This window comes from Bactrocera tryoni, chromosome 4 (genome assembly GCF_016617805.1).
Source record: "Bactrocera tryoni isolate S06 chromosome 4, CSIRO_BtryS06_freeze2, whole genome shotgun sequence".
NCBI classification, from domain to species: Eukaryota; Metazoa; Arthropoda; class Insecta; order Diptera; family Tephritidae; genus Bactrocera; species Bactrocera tryoni.
The window spans coordinates 12,069,286-12,080,908 of record NC_052502.1 but is presented as its reverse complement, the minus strand read 5'-3'; the positions used below and the strand labels follow the sequence as shown (position 1 = coordinate 12,080,908).

Below are 11,623 nucleotides of genomic sequence, written 5' to 3'. Positions count from 1 at the left end.
ATGTCGTGTACGAGTTCGAGTGTTTCCAGCGACACGCAATTACGTCTACACTTTTGATTTTCGCCTTAAATTAAGCGGACATCGAATAGGCGTTTGACACACTTGACCACCAGACAAGCGGGCAGGCACGCACGCGCACACAGCAACAAACTGTTAAGGCGTAGTGGACGTCATGCGTTCCCCATGGCATGTCGGACTGTCGGACTGTTTGTCCGTCGAACTGCGATTTGTATCGCTTGCACCTTTTATGGTTCATTTGCTGTGGACTTCAAAGTAATTATAGTTTGTTTTTTGTGGACTCGCACCTAAAACTAAATTTAGTTGGGAATTTCTTGAATAAAATTGTATTTTAATTGCATTGCGACACAACAACGAACTTAATTACTCAATTGTGTACATAGCTGTCAATAATATAAAATTTATTTCGGTCTTCAAATGTGTATAAATTGGTGCTTAGCGAATGGTCACTGGTTTCTGCGTTAAAATCACCTATTACAATTTAATTCTCCAAGATGTAAGGCTTACCAGTTTTCTGACCCTTTAATTTTTTATAGAATTTATTAAAATAAAATAATCTTAAAAAATATAACTTCCCATACCGGGAATCGAACCCGGGCCTTCTGGGTGAAAGCCAGATATCCTAGCCACTAGACCATATGGGATAGTTGGCAATACCAGTTTTATATACTCACTTATCTAAATGCTATGTTGACTGAACAAATTTCACTACATAAATCCTTACAATGTTGCCTGTTTTCAATGCTATCCGTTCCTAACTGTATAACATGACAGCAGCTGTGTTAGATTCTCATTTACTAAAATGTATAGGCAGAGCAATTCTGAATCAACCAACATATGAGTTTATTTTAAAATTTAAGCAGAAAACTGCATTGAATGAAATATTTAAATAACTCTACTTAAATTTAATACATTTTTTGTAATATTATATAATCAGTATATGCATATATTTTTTTATATCGTAAACGTTGTATAATTTACAAAAATATAACTTCCCATACCGGGAATCGAACCCGGGCCTTCTGGGTGAAAGCCAGATATCCTAGCCACTAGACCATATGGGAGGTTGGCAACGCTGTCGTTAAAGGTATACTTGAATCTTTGAACGTTAGTTATAAGAAGCTGCCATGCTCAGAACTTAAGATAGAGAACATTTAGGATATGTCACTGAAAGTTTGTAAAATCTTGAACTAAATTTCAGAAATATACTATTTTTTTGTATTTAAAATTTATATTTTCATAGGTATATATGTACATATGTAAATATTGTTATTGGCTTTATGCTACTAAATTATGTAATAAATTATATACATATGTACACACACAAGGTACAGAATATTCAACAATATAGCAATTAATAGTCTTTATTATTTCATTACCAAGAAATCTTCAAAATCAATTTAAAAAATTCGATTTTCAAAATATTTTGTTATAAAAAATTATCTTCCCATACCGGGAATCGAACCCGGGCCTTCTGGGTGAAAGCCAGATATCCTAGCCACTAGACCATATGGGAGGTTGGCAACGCTGTCGTTAAAGGTATACTTGAATCTTTGAACGTTAGTTATAAGAAGCTGCCATGCTCAGAACTTAAGATAGAAAACATTTAGGATATGTCACTGAAAGTTTGTAAAATCTTGAACTAAATTTCAGAAATATACTATTTTTGTGTATTTAAAATTTGTATTCTCATTGGTACATATATATGTATGTAAAAATTATTATTGGCTTTATGCTACTAAATTATGTAATAAATTATATACATACATATGTACACACACAAGGTACAGAATATTCAATAATATAGCAATTAATAGTCTTTATTATTTCATTACCAAGAAATCTTCAAAATCAATATAAAAAATTCCGTTTTCAAAATATTTTGTTATAAAAAACTATTTCCCATACCGGGAATCGAACCCGGGCCTTCTGGGTGAAAGCCAGATATCCTAGCCACTAGACCATATGGGAGGCACAACATATTGTGCTCAACTGCTATCTTGAGTTGTTTGGCACGTGCAGTTGAGTGTTCGCTGTGTGTTTTGAGTGACGTTTTTGAGTATGAACAACAACAATAAGCAGAAGCAATGAAACAAAGTTGCTTATTATATGTAGGTATGATAAGTGTATAAGTCTGCTTCATTATGTACATACATACATATGTATAAGTATATAGTTTTATTGGATGCGAAAATAAAGTGGATATGTAAATGATATCTATTTTTAATGAACACCTGTATTTTGTTGAAGAAATGAAGCAAATGAGTAATGAAAACATAGTAAAGGAAAAAAATAATGAAGAGTTTGAAGAAACCTAAAAACTGTCTTGAATAGCACTTGATTTTGTTTGCAAACGTACGGTATTTACCTTTAAAATTTTCTATAATTGCTTATTTCATGCCTTCAAGCTATGCTACTAGCGATTCTATCTACAAAATTTTTATATTGAATTGAATTAATTTAGCACTGTCACACGTTTAAATTAATTATATTTTAAAAATATTCCGTTATTAAGGGATCGTCTCAATGTGACCCTCCAAAAAATCATTGATTTTAGCGATTTTTTTAATGTTGAAATTAACTAATCGATCCTTTTGATCTAAAATAAAAATTCAAAAATATTAATTACCTATCTGTAGGAAAATCGCTACGGCGCTATGAAGACTTTTTTTATTTTGAAATTTGGCAAAATGGCGCCCGTTTGAACAAAAAATATCGAATTTGTCCCCTTTTTACAGTTTTACGTAGAAAAAAATAAGAAGATCACAAAAAAAACAAGCTTCCATAGCGCGATAGCGAATGACGTTAAAAATTTTCTCTCCAAATTGGAACTAGATATCTTCAAAACTCTTTCCTTTGCGAGCAGAAACCGTTTTGAAAAACACCATCTTGAGAAAAACGCGTTTAAAGGTTAGAGTTGCTCCGTTCCCCACTCTGTGCCCTTTCTAGAGGAAAGATTGTAGCGAACTTGTATTTCGATTTAAAAAATTGAGAGCATATTTTTGACAGTGAATACTATCCGATAATGTAACCAAAAAAAAAATCGATTTTTTCGAAAATTTCACACTGAGACTAGTTCGTATATATACTAGTTCGTATATATGCAGACGGACGGATGGACGGACAGACGAACATGGCTAAATCGACTCAGCTCAACACTCTGGTCATGTATATATGTATATACTTTATAGGGTCTGCGACGCTTCCTTCTGAGTATTACCAACTTCGTGACAAACTAAATATACCCTCTTCAGGGTATAAAAAGATTTTTAAATATATTATAAAATTACCTTTACTTGGAACAATAACATGCATTATTCTTTTCAGGCATTCTTTATGAAAGATACCAAGTTACACGTACTATCTGAAAACACAATTTTTATTATAAGAACATTCAAGGTCGGCCCGAGATAGTTTATCGCCCTAGGCAAATTTTCTGCTCCTCTTGCCCATATAGGCGAGCCGACCCTGAGAACATCCTTAGCAGTCTTAACTGAATAAGGCCTCAAAAAAATTTCTTTTGTGAGAAAAAGGCTTCTAAGAACCAGCGTCGTAGTATTTTTAAGAAAAAATCATATATTCAGAACAGTTTCCCAGGATCTTATGAGAGATCGTCGAGCAGTATGAAAAGCTTACTGGATATAAAAGCACAGAATGTCAAATTTGTATACATATATCCTATATAATGCTATGGAAAAGTAACGGTAAAGTTAGCCGTACAGTATTCTTGGCAATCAGAATAACAGAATGAATGTAAAGTCGAATCCGACAGGCAGCTCTTTGGATTCTTCATTTTTACTCTAGTTCTAGAGCTTTCATCCTTAACGACTTCTAGATTCGGTTATAAAAAATATTCCAAGCACTTTTGTTTCGAATATTCAAAAAATTTCAGAAAATAAACCACTTCTAAGCGGTTAAGTTTTAATGCCAAAACAAATACCGCTAACACTGCCATTTATGCGGATTAGCGTCATTAAATCGGATATTAGCCGTTAATTGCCAAATCATTGTCGCGCATTTGTCGCTCCAGAATATCAGCTCAGGCTAATTGTAATTGCGAAAACCATTTAAGAGATGCAAGAACTCAAATGATTGGCCTGCCTTTTGAGAACAGGCGAGTGGCGGCAATTGGCCGTTTGCTGCATTCTATGTAAACACACACACACAGGTCCACATGTACACGGATGTCTGTCCAAAAGCGCGCACGCTGTGCGGTTTAATTGGATTTTTGTGCAGCAACAAGCGACTTCAAACGAAGGTGTGGCCAAAATTGTAAGTTTGCACTTTGCAAACGCACGCACACACACACACGTCCGCATATGCACACTTACACTTACCTTTTTATACTATTTATTTGTGCATGTGTGCATGTTTGCGCAGTGGCCATGATATAAAGTTTCGGTGCACCGAGGTGTCGTTTAATTATTGCAAAGGCTTTAATTACTGCGGCCAAAAAATATTTATTATTTTTATAAAAAAAAACGAAATAAATCAAAAATGTTGCTTAATTAATGCATTTTACGCAATTAAAGTAAAATATTGACCGAACCGCATATGGCATATGCAGTGCGTACATACATATGTATACTTTATATTTACATGGGAGTCAATGTTGATATACATAAACACGCACAATTTTTTTTAATCAAAATTAAGTGTTGAATTTAAAAAAATCATGAAAATCAACGCATACTAAGAAAAAAAACTCTAAGTTCGGGTGTAACCGTATATTTTATATTTTTCCGACTTTCGAAAGTCAAAGTCGGGGAAACACTTTCAGGTGTTTCCAAAACAACTGACCGATATAGATGGTATGTAGCCAGCCGGAAGTTATATGCGTATTTTCAGATGCTCGGAATAACCCGGAGGTTTTCTCCCTCTCTCATGAACTGGTGCTACACAGCTATTATATATAAGACCAATTCTACTCTACGGTGCAGTAGTATGGTGAACAGGCAAATGGTTAAATCCACCTACTGGAAGTCAATGGAAAAGATTCAGAGGCTCGCTTTGCTATGCATAACAGCAGCTTTAAGAATAACTCCAACGGCAGCTCTTGAACTGCTACTAAACCTGCCAGCTATAAACCTCTTCACTGAAAACTGCGCAGCAAAATTGCCGGGACGACTACTGGCTGCAGGAGAATTTACATATAGAACCCTCGGGCATAGCTCGGTGGGTAATGACGGTTGGGCAAACACCGACCAAATAAACCCACTTTTCAACTGGAAAAGAAGGTTCAAAGTAAATATTAAAAAAGATGACTGGCGTAAAGGCATGTTAGCTAGGCGCAACACTCTAAACATCTATACGGATGGCTCGAAAATAAACGATGGAGTTGGTGCGGGAATATACCGTCTAGACTCTAGAGTTAGGCATAAGTCAACCTTTTAAGTTACCGGACCACTGCAGTGTATTTCAAGCTAAGGTCTTTGCTACTGCGAAAGCCGCTGAGCTGGTCTCTACGTCACCTGCAAGCAATTCCGGAGCCAACATCTACGTAGACAGCCAAGCCGCAATCAATGCAGTAACCTCGTATCGTATATCGGCCAGAAGTCTCTTGGGAAGCGGGGCGGAAGTGGAAAGTGTTGCCAGAAGCAAGCAACTTCACTTGTACTGGGTGCAAGACCACAAAGGCATCGATGGCAATGAAATATTCACGAGATTGCCAAGAATGGTGTACATCTAACGTCCGAAAATTTGATCAACATTGGGAAACCCATGAATTGTTTTTACGACGATCTTTACAGAAACATGGCAACAAAAATCAAAACCCGAAAAACGAGCTACCTGGGTGCAAAACTGCAAAAGTCATGTGCCAAACGCGCAGGCATCTTAAAGGGTAACTACATCTCTTGGACCTAGCAACTGAACTCCATCTGGTATCGAAAAGAACCAAAACTGGTCCATGCGTGGCTTATTGGCCTACTAAGATATAATTTGTTCCGACCCAGTTCTGATATTACGGGCCATTGGGTAAGATATATTTTGTTCCGACCATTTCACTATTTTACCAATTAAATAATATTTGGATCCTAAAGGTATACTTTAAAGACCAATATTAGCAAAATTACTAAGCAAGTGGCAACGCTTTTTAACTTTCATATTTTTTTCAGATAGCGAAATTTTAAAATTTTTTAAAATTAACATTTCCAAACACGTGACAACGCCTTCCAAATATGTTTCCAACTTGTTTAATAAAATTTATTTACATAGAGAAAAAAAAATTTAATTTAAGTTTGTAAATAAGTGGCAACACTTTCGAAATATATTTTTAACTTTTTTAATTTCGTTCTATTTACATATATTCAGAAATTTTTAAATTTTCATTTTTTTTAATTACAATTCCCAAATAAGTGGCAACGCTTTTCAAATATATTTGTAACTTTTTAATACAATTTTATAAAGTTTGTCATTATTATTAATTTTAAAATATTTGAATTAAAATTTCCAAACAGGTGGCAACACTTTCGAAATATATTTTTGAATTTTTGCAAAAATTAATTCATTAATTGAATTTTAAAAATTTCAATTTAAAACATTCAAACAAGTAGCAACGTTTTCGAAATATATTCGTATCCTTCTTAAGCTATTTTTTAATTTTAGAAGTACAATATCCAAACAAGAGGCAACGCTTTCGAAATATATTTTTAACTTTTTATAAAAATGTACATTTTTTTAAACAGCAATGAAGAGGCAACATTTTCAAACCTACTCTTAACTTCAAAAAATCTCTTATTTACAAACAAAAATTTTAAAATAGCCGGCAACCACACTCACAACATGTTCCACCCATCACTTCCTTTGCGAAAATTCAGCTTTTCGATTTCGACAGTTGCGTGAAAAAATTTTAAGCCAAAATAACTCGAAGTAACCGAGTGCGGAGAAGCATTTTAGTTGGCTTACACGCAACAAAGGAAATGACTGCCGCTGAGCGCGGCAAAACAAAGCAAAGCAGCAGCTTTCAATTTCCTTTAGTCACTGGCGAATTTCAGCACTTGCTGTGTGGGTGCATGCTATTTTTCGGTTTTTAAATGCTACGCTGCGCTTTAAAAACTTCATTTTTTTTATTTTTGCAATCTTTATTTTTTCTACACGCCATTATTGATCTACTTTGACTGGTGCACACACAATTTCCGCACGAAAGAGCGCGTGAACAAACGCAACGTAAGGCAACGCTCCACTTCCCCGCCGGCAAATGCAGGTACCGTTAGTGCATACGAATGCCATACAGTCTATTACCGAAATGCTGTGCATAAACTCCAGCCGCGCTGGTGGTGCAATCACGTCGGCATCCAAGCGGAAAGCGGTGCAATGCAGCGAGCCAACAATGCGTATACGTAACTTTTTTTATTTTAACTTTTTTTTACTTTCTTTGCACTTTTTGCAGTGCGCTTTGTTGTGCTTGGCTTTTTCCAATATTGTTGCTTGCATATGCACCCACACATACATGCACCCTCATTCACACACAGGCAGCTACACATTAGTATGCGTCGAAAGACACGCACGCTTCGTGACTCCTTGCCATGCCTCTTTCGCACGCGTTTATCTACGAGCATATTCTTTTGCTGGAATCGCTATGCACAGCTGTGCCGCTTCGCAGCCGCTGGCGCGTATTTGTGCAAGTGTTGTTTATGTTTATGTTTATGCTCTTCGATGCACTCTCCCAAGACTCCGCCGTTCAGTCGAGCGTCGACTTGGTGCGTTAACTGCCGTCAACTTTGCAACAAAACACGCAACGCACACACATTCTTGCCACATTTTCTACAGCTATTTATATTTTTGTTGTTGTCGTTAGACTTGTTGTTTTTGTTTTTGTGTCGCTCATCGCTTTCTGTTAACATACTCATAAAATGCTGCTCAGTTGCACAGAGTGTAGCACAAAGTTAGCATAAAGTTAAACATTGTTATGGTTGCATTCACAAAAACCGGAGGGAAAATGGCGCATAAATATTTACAACGCTGCGCGCACAAAAGTATGCTTTAATAAATTATTGCACTCGACGACAGTGTGTGTTTTGGCGTGTGCAATGAAGCTGCTTTCTTAGAACAGTGCACCCAGTGTAGCGAATTCAAAGTAAATGCACTTTCGAAATTATAAAAGACAGAAATAAGTTAGATTAGGTTAAAGTGGAGAAGGATACATAATAGAAATATAATGAAAGATAATGTCATAAGTAAAAGTGCTGCTGGATAGGTAATGTTTATATAGAGGGTATAAAGTAGGGTGGGTACGCAACAGAAGAAGATAAGCTTATGAAGGATGTGAGGGTTCAACTTTACAAATATTCAACAGATAAGAAAAAAACCGGTATAAAAAATATTGACTGGAGTGTGACCTGCCAAGAGCAAAGACTTTTTAACACGTTAGAAACATGTACAGAGAAGAAGTTGAGAGTAGTTTGTTAAAGAACGATTGATTTCCATGAGATTAGAGAGTACAATATAGAACTAGAATTCATTGGCAGTATAAGCAGACGTAAGGTGAGAATCAATATCACAATACAAGGTTTGTCCGGAAAGTAATAAGACTGATTTTCTTCCGCCGCGTTTCCTTGCCTGAAAAGGCCGATGAGAGGCAAGCATTTTGGGATGACAGAAGGGGTCTAAGCAACATGCACCTCGGCCCACAAGGCTATTCTAAAAGATGCCTTCAGTGACGCCTTCAATGCTTTGGAATCGTGCTGGTAACGGTTGGTTCAATAAATTTGTTTAAATCGACTCAGTCCTACTACTTCCAGGACAAACCCTGTAGAGGCTTCTAAAAAGTCAATCCTTTTTTGTTTCTAACTTAAAAATAACGAGTTGAAGTCAAAGAGTTCAGTTGTTCAACCCAAATCCATAGTACTGTCATCAGTCTCGGCGATTATTTCTTCTTTGTCGCTAGATTTCCTTTCAACATGCATTCTCGAGGAATAAGAACAAAACAAAGATCGTAAGCTAGTTCCTAACTTGGTTCTTTTTCAAATTGCACCGTTTTTTCACGATTTCATCATTCAAATGTTTACGTAAAGTTATCTCTTTTGAATATTTTTAATTCCTCCAGCTAAGAGTCTACTCACATGTCAAACAACTGGACTTCGGATAATACATTGTTTGATATTTACCCATAAATTCGGGTTTACTTAAGTTTAAAACACATCTTTGGTATGGTCAAAATCCTGGAACAATATTTTTAACCCATTCTTGAAATCTTGATATTTTTATCCTTAACAGCGTCTTTTGGTTGTATTACAGGATCTTATCTATGCTTAACGGAAATTAGAAAACCACTATCGGTGTGAAGATTGTTTATAAAACAAAATTTTGTATTAGCAATTTTTTGTATAAAAAGTTTTCAGAAAGTTCCAGAAACAGATAACTACCAACCAAATTCTTTTTGGTTTTCAACAAATCAAGTTTTTCCACTTGAGTCAACCCAGACAAGGCGTCTTCGTTGAGTAAAAAATTGAGTATCTGAAACATAAAACGACACTGGGCACCAAAAAATCGTTTTAAAGGACCTGCGGTTTTTGGTGGACTACTGTATCATGTCTATGGTTTGTAGTTTTTATATATGCTTTAAGAAATTTAGAAAACCACCGTGGAATGTTAACGTGGCGAAGGAACCAGCAATATTTTTTGCATAAAAAGGTTCCAGAGAGTTCCATAAAGAACGGATACGAACATGATCGTAATATAACTTTTATTTTCTTACAAATCTTTTAATAATACATAACCAACAACCAAATTATTTTTGGTTTTCAACAAATCAAATTTTCCACTTAAGTCAACCCACACCAACTACAAATCCCCTCGATAGAATTTATTTTTTATGGTCTCAATTGACTCAAGGCATCTTCGTTGGGTAAAAAAATTGAGTATCTGAAACATAATACGCCACTGGGCACCAAAAAATCGTGTTAAAGGACCGGCGGCTTTTGGTCGACTACTGCATCTTATCTATAGTTTGTAGTTTTTATATATGCTTTACGAAATTTAGAAAATCACCGTGGAATGTTAACCTGGCGAAGGAACCAGCAATATTTTTGACATAAAAAGGTTCCAGAGAGTTACAGAAAGAACGGATACGACCATGATTATAATATTATTTCTATTTTCTTATAAATTTTTTAACAATTCTACATAAATACCGACTGAAATGCGTTCGACTTCAAAAAAAAAATTTTGAATTGAGTCAACCTACACGAACTACGATTCCTCTAGATAGAATTTATTTTTAATGATCTCAATCGACTCAAAGCGTCTTCGTTGAAGTAAAAATTTGACTTTCTAAAACATAAAACCCCACAGAGTAAAAAAATCTAGATAAGGGACTTACGAGATGGTGTGTTTTTTTTTTATGTAAACATCTGTTTCGCGACAACTATGCGAAACTAATTGCACATATCATCACTCTTCTCAATATTCTTTTGCTTCAAAAATATTAACGACTTTAAGTTCAGCCACGTGCTACCACTTTAATACCAAATTGAAACTTCCAAAGTTCCTCGAAATTTTTAAAATAATTAATAATAATAAATTTAATCGTTTCCTCACCCGTGGCAATATACGCAATTATGTAAGTGAGCCGTACAGCGCTGGGCGCAACCAGCAATTGCAACAAATACTTAGTGGTTAAAGTGGCACGAAATAAGTGAACCGAACTGTTGGTCACCTTCGTATGGCCGCCGGCATATATTTCAATTATGGCATAAAATTACGAAATCTTCTGTATGCACACTTTCTGTTGGCGTGACGTGGCGTAGTGCGGCAGGGACGTGTGTGGCGTGCGTACCCAACGATAATTTGCCACATGCCACACGCTAGAAGCGCAAAAAAGTTTCCCACCGAAGCTGTTGCATATGCATAAAAGTAGCTATGCGTAGCTGTCCGTATGTATATGGATTGAACGAAATCGCGCTTATGTAAGCCGAGATTTTTTCCACGTGCGCCGCAACTCGAACGCGTGTTCACAACTCAATTTCGACGCGCCGGTCGCCGGAACGCCGCGACTGTATTTGTGGCGCAGTCTGCGGCCGCGCGGCATATTTCACGCTGCGGTTAATGCGTACGCACTTTATGACTTTGATTAAGACCTCAGCCAGCTGTGACTGCCTGTGGGCCGCATGCTGCCCGCGTCGAACGGACTGGGCCGTCCAACTCCGGTGGCTAATGATTTTTCAGTTTATTGTTGCCCATGGCGCTCGTAAGCGCACGAAACGTCGGTGAATGCTTAAATTAATTGCTGCATTTATGCGAAAATTTTCAAAATTCTACTGACAGTCGCTGATTAACTGCAAGTAGCGTGCGGCAGGCTGCGTGCGGAGCGTGCGTTGCATGCCACATCGAAGCGGCGCGCATAATTCGTTTTACAACGAGCATCCTTTGTGTCACTCGAATTATGGCTACACGCTGGCATGCACACATGCACAATCATTCATCTTCTCATTGCTCATGCTGCCATTGGTCCATACATACCCCAGCGCTCTCTGGTCGCACCCTCTTATCTCTTTATCGCACTGATAAGTTAATCACACGAGTTGAGCGCTTAAATTTATTGACATGCAGTTATAATGGAGATTAATTGCTTGTTTTAACAATACATGATTAATGACGATAACTC

General features: G+C 36.6%; 4 non-coding genes across 4 annotated transcripts; all 4 read right to left on the bottom strand.

Moving 5' to 3' along the window:
• Positions 1-590: 590 nt before the first annotated feature.
• Positions 591-662, bottom strand: Trnae-uuc. The gene has a single exon. It is a non-coding gene; the product is annotated as a tRNA-Glu (tRNA).
• A 348-nt stretch (positions 663-1,010) lies between these two features.
• Positions 1,011-1,082, bottom strand: Trnae-uuc. The gene has a single exon. It is a non-coding gene; the product is annotated as a tRNA-Glu (tRNA).
• Positions 1,083-1,462: 380 nt separating this feature from the next.
• Trnae-uuc lies at positions 1,463-1,534 on the bottom strand. The gene has a single exon. It is a non-coding gene; the product is annotated as a tRNA-Glu (tRNA).
• A 383-nt stretch (positions 1,535-1,917) lies between these two features.
• Positions 1,918-1,989, bottom strand: Trnae-uuc. Its single transcript has one exon. It is a non-coding gene; the product is annotated as a tRNA-Glu (tRNA).
• Between the last annotated feature and the right edge of the window lie 9,634 nt (positions 1,990-11,623).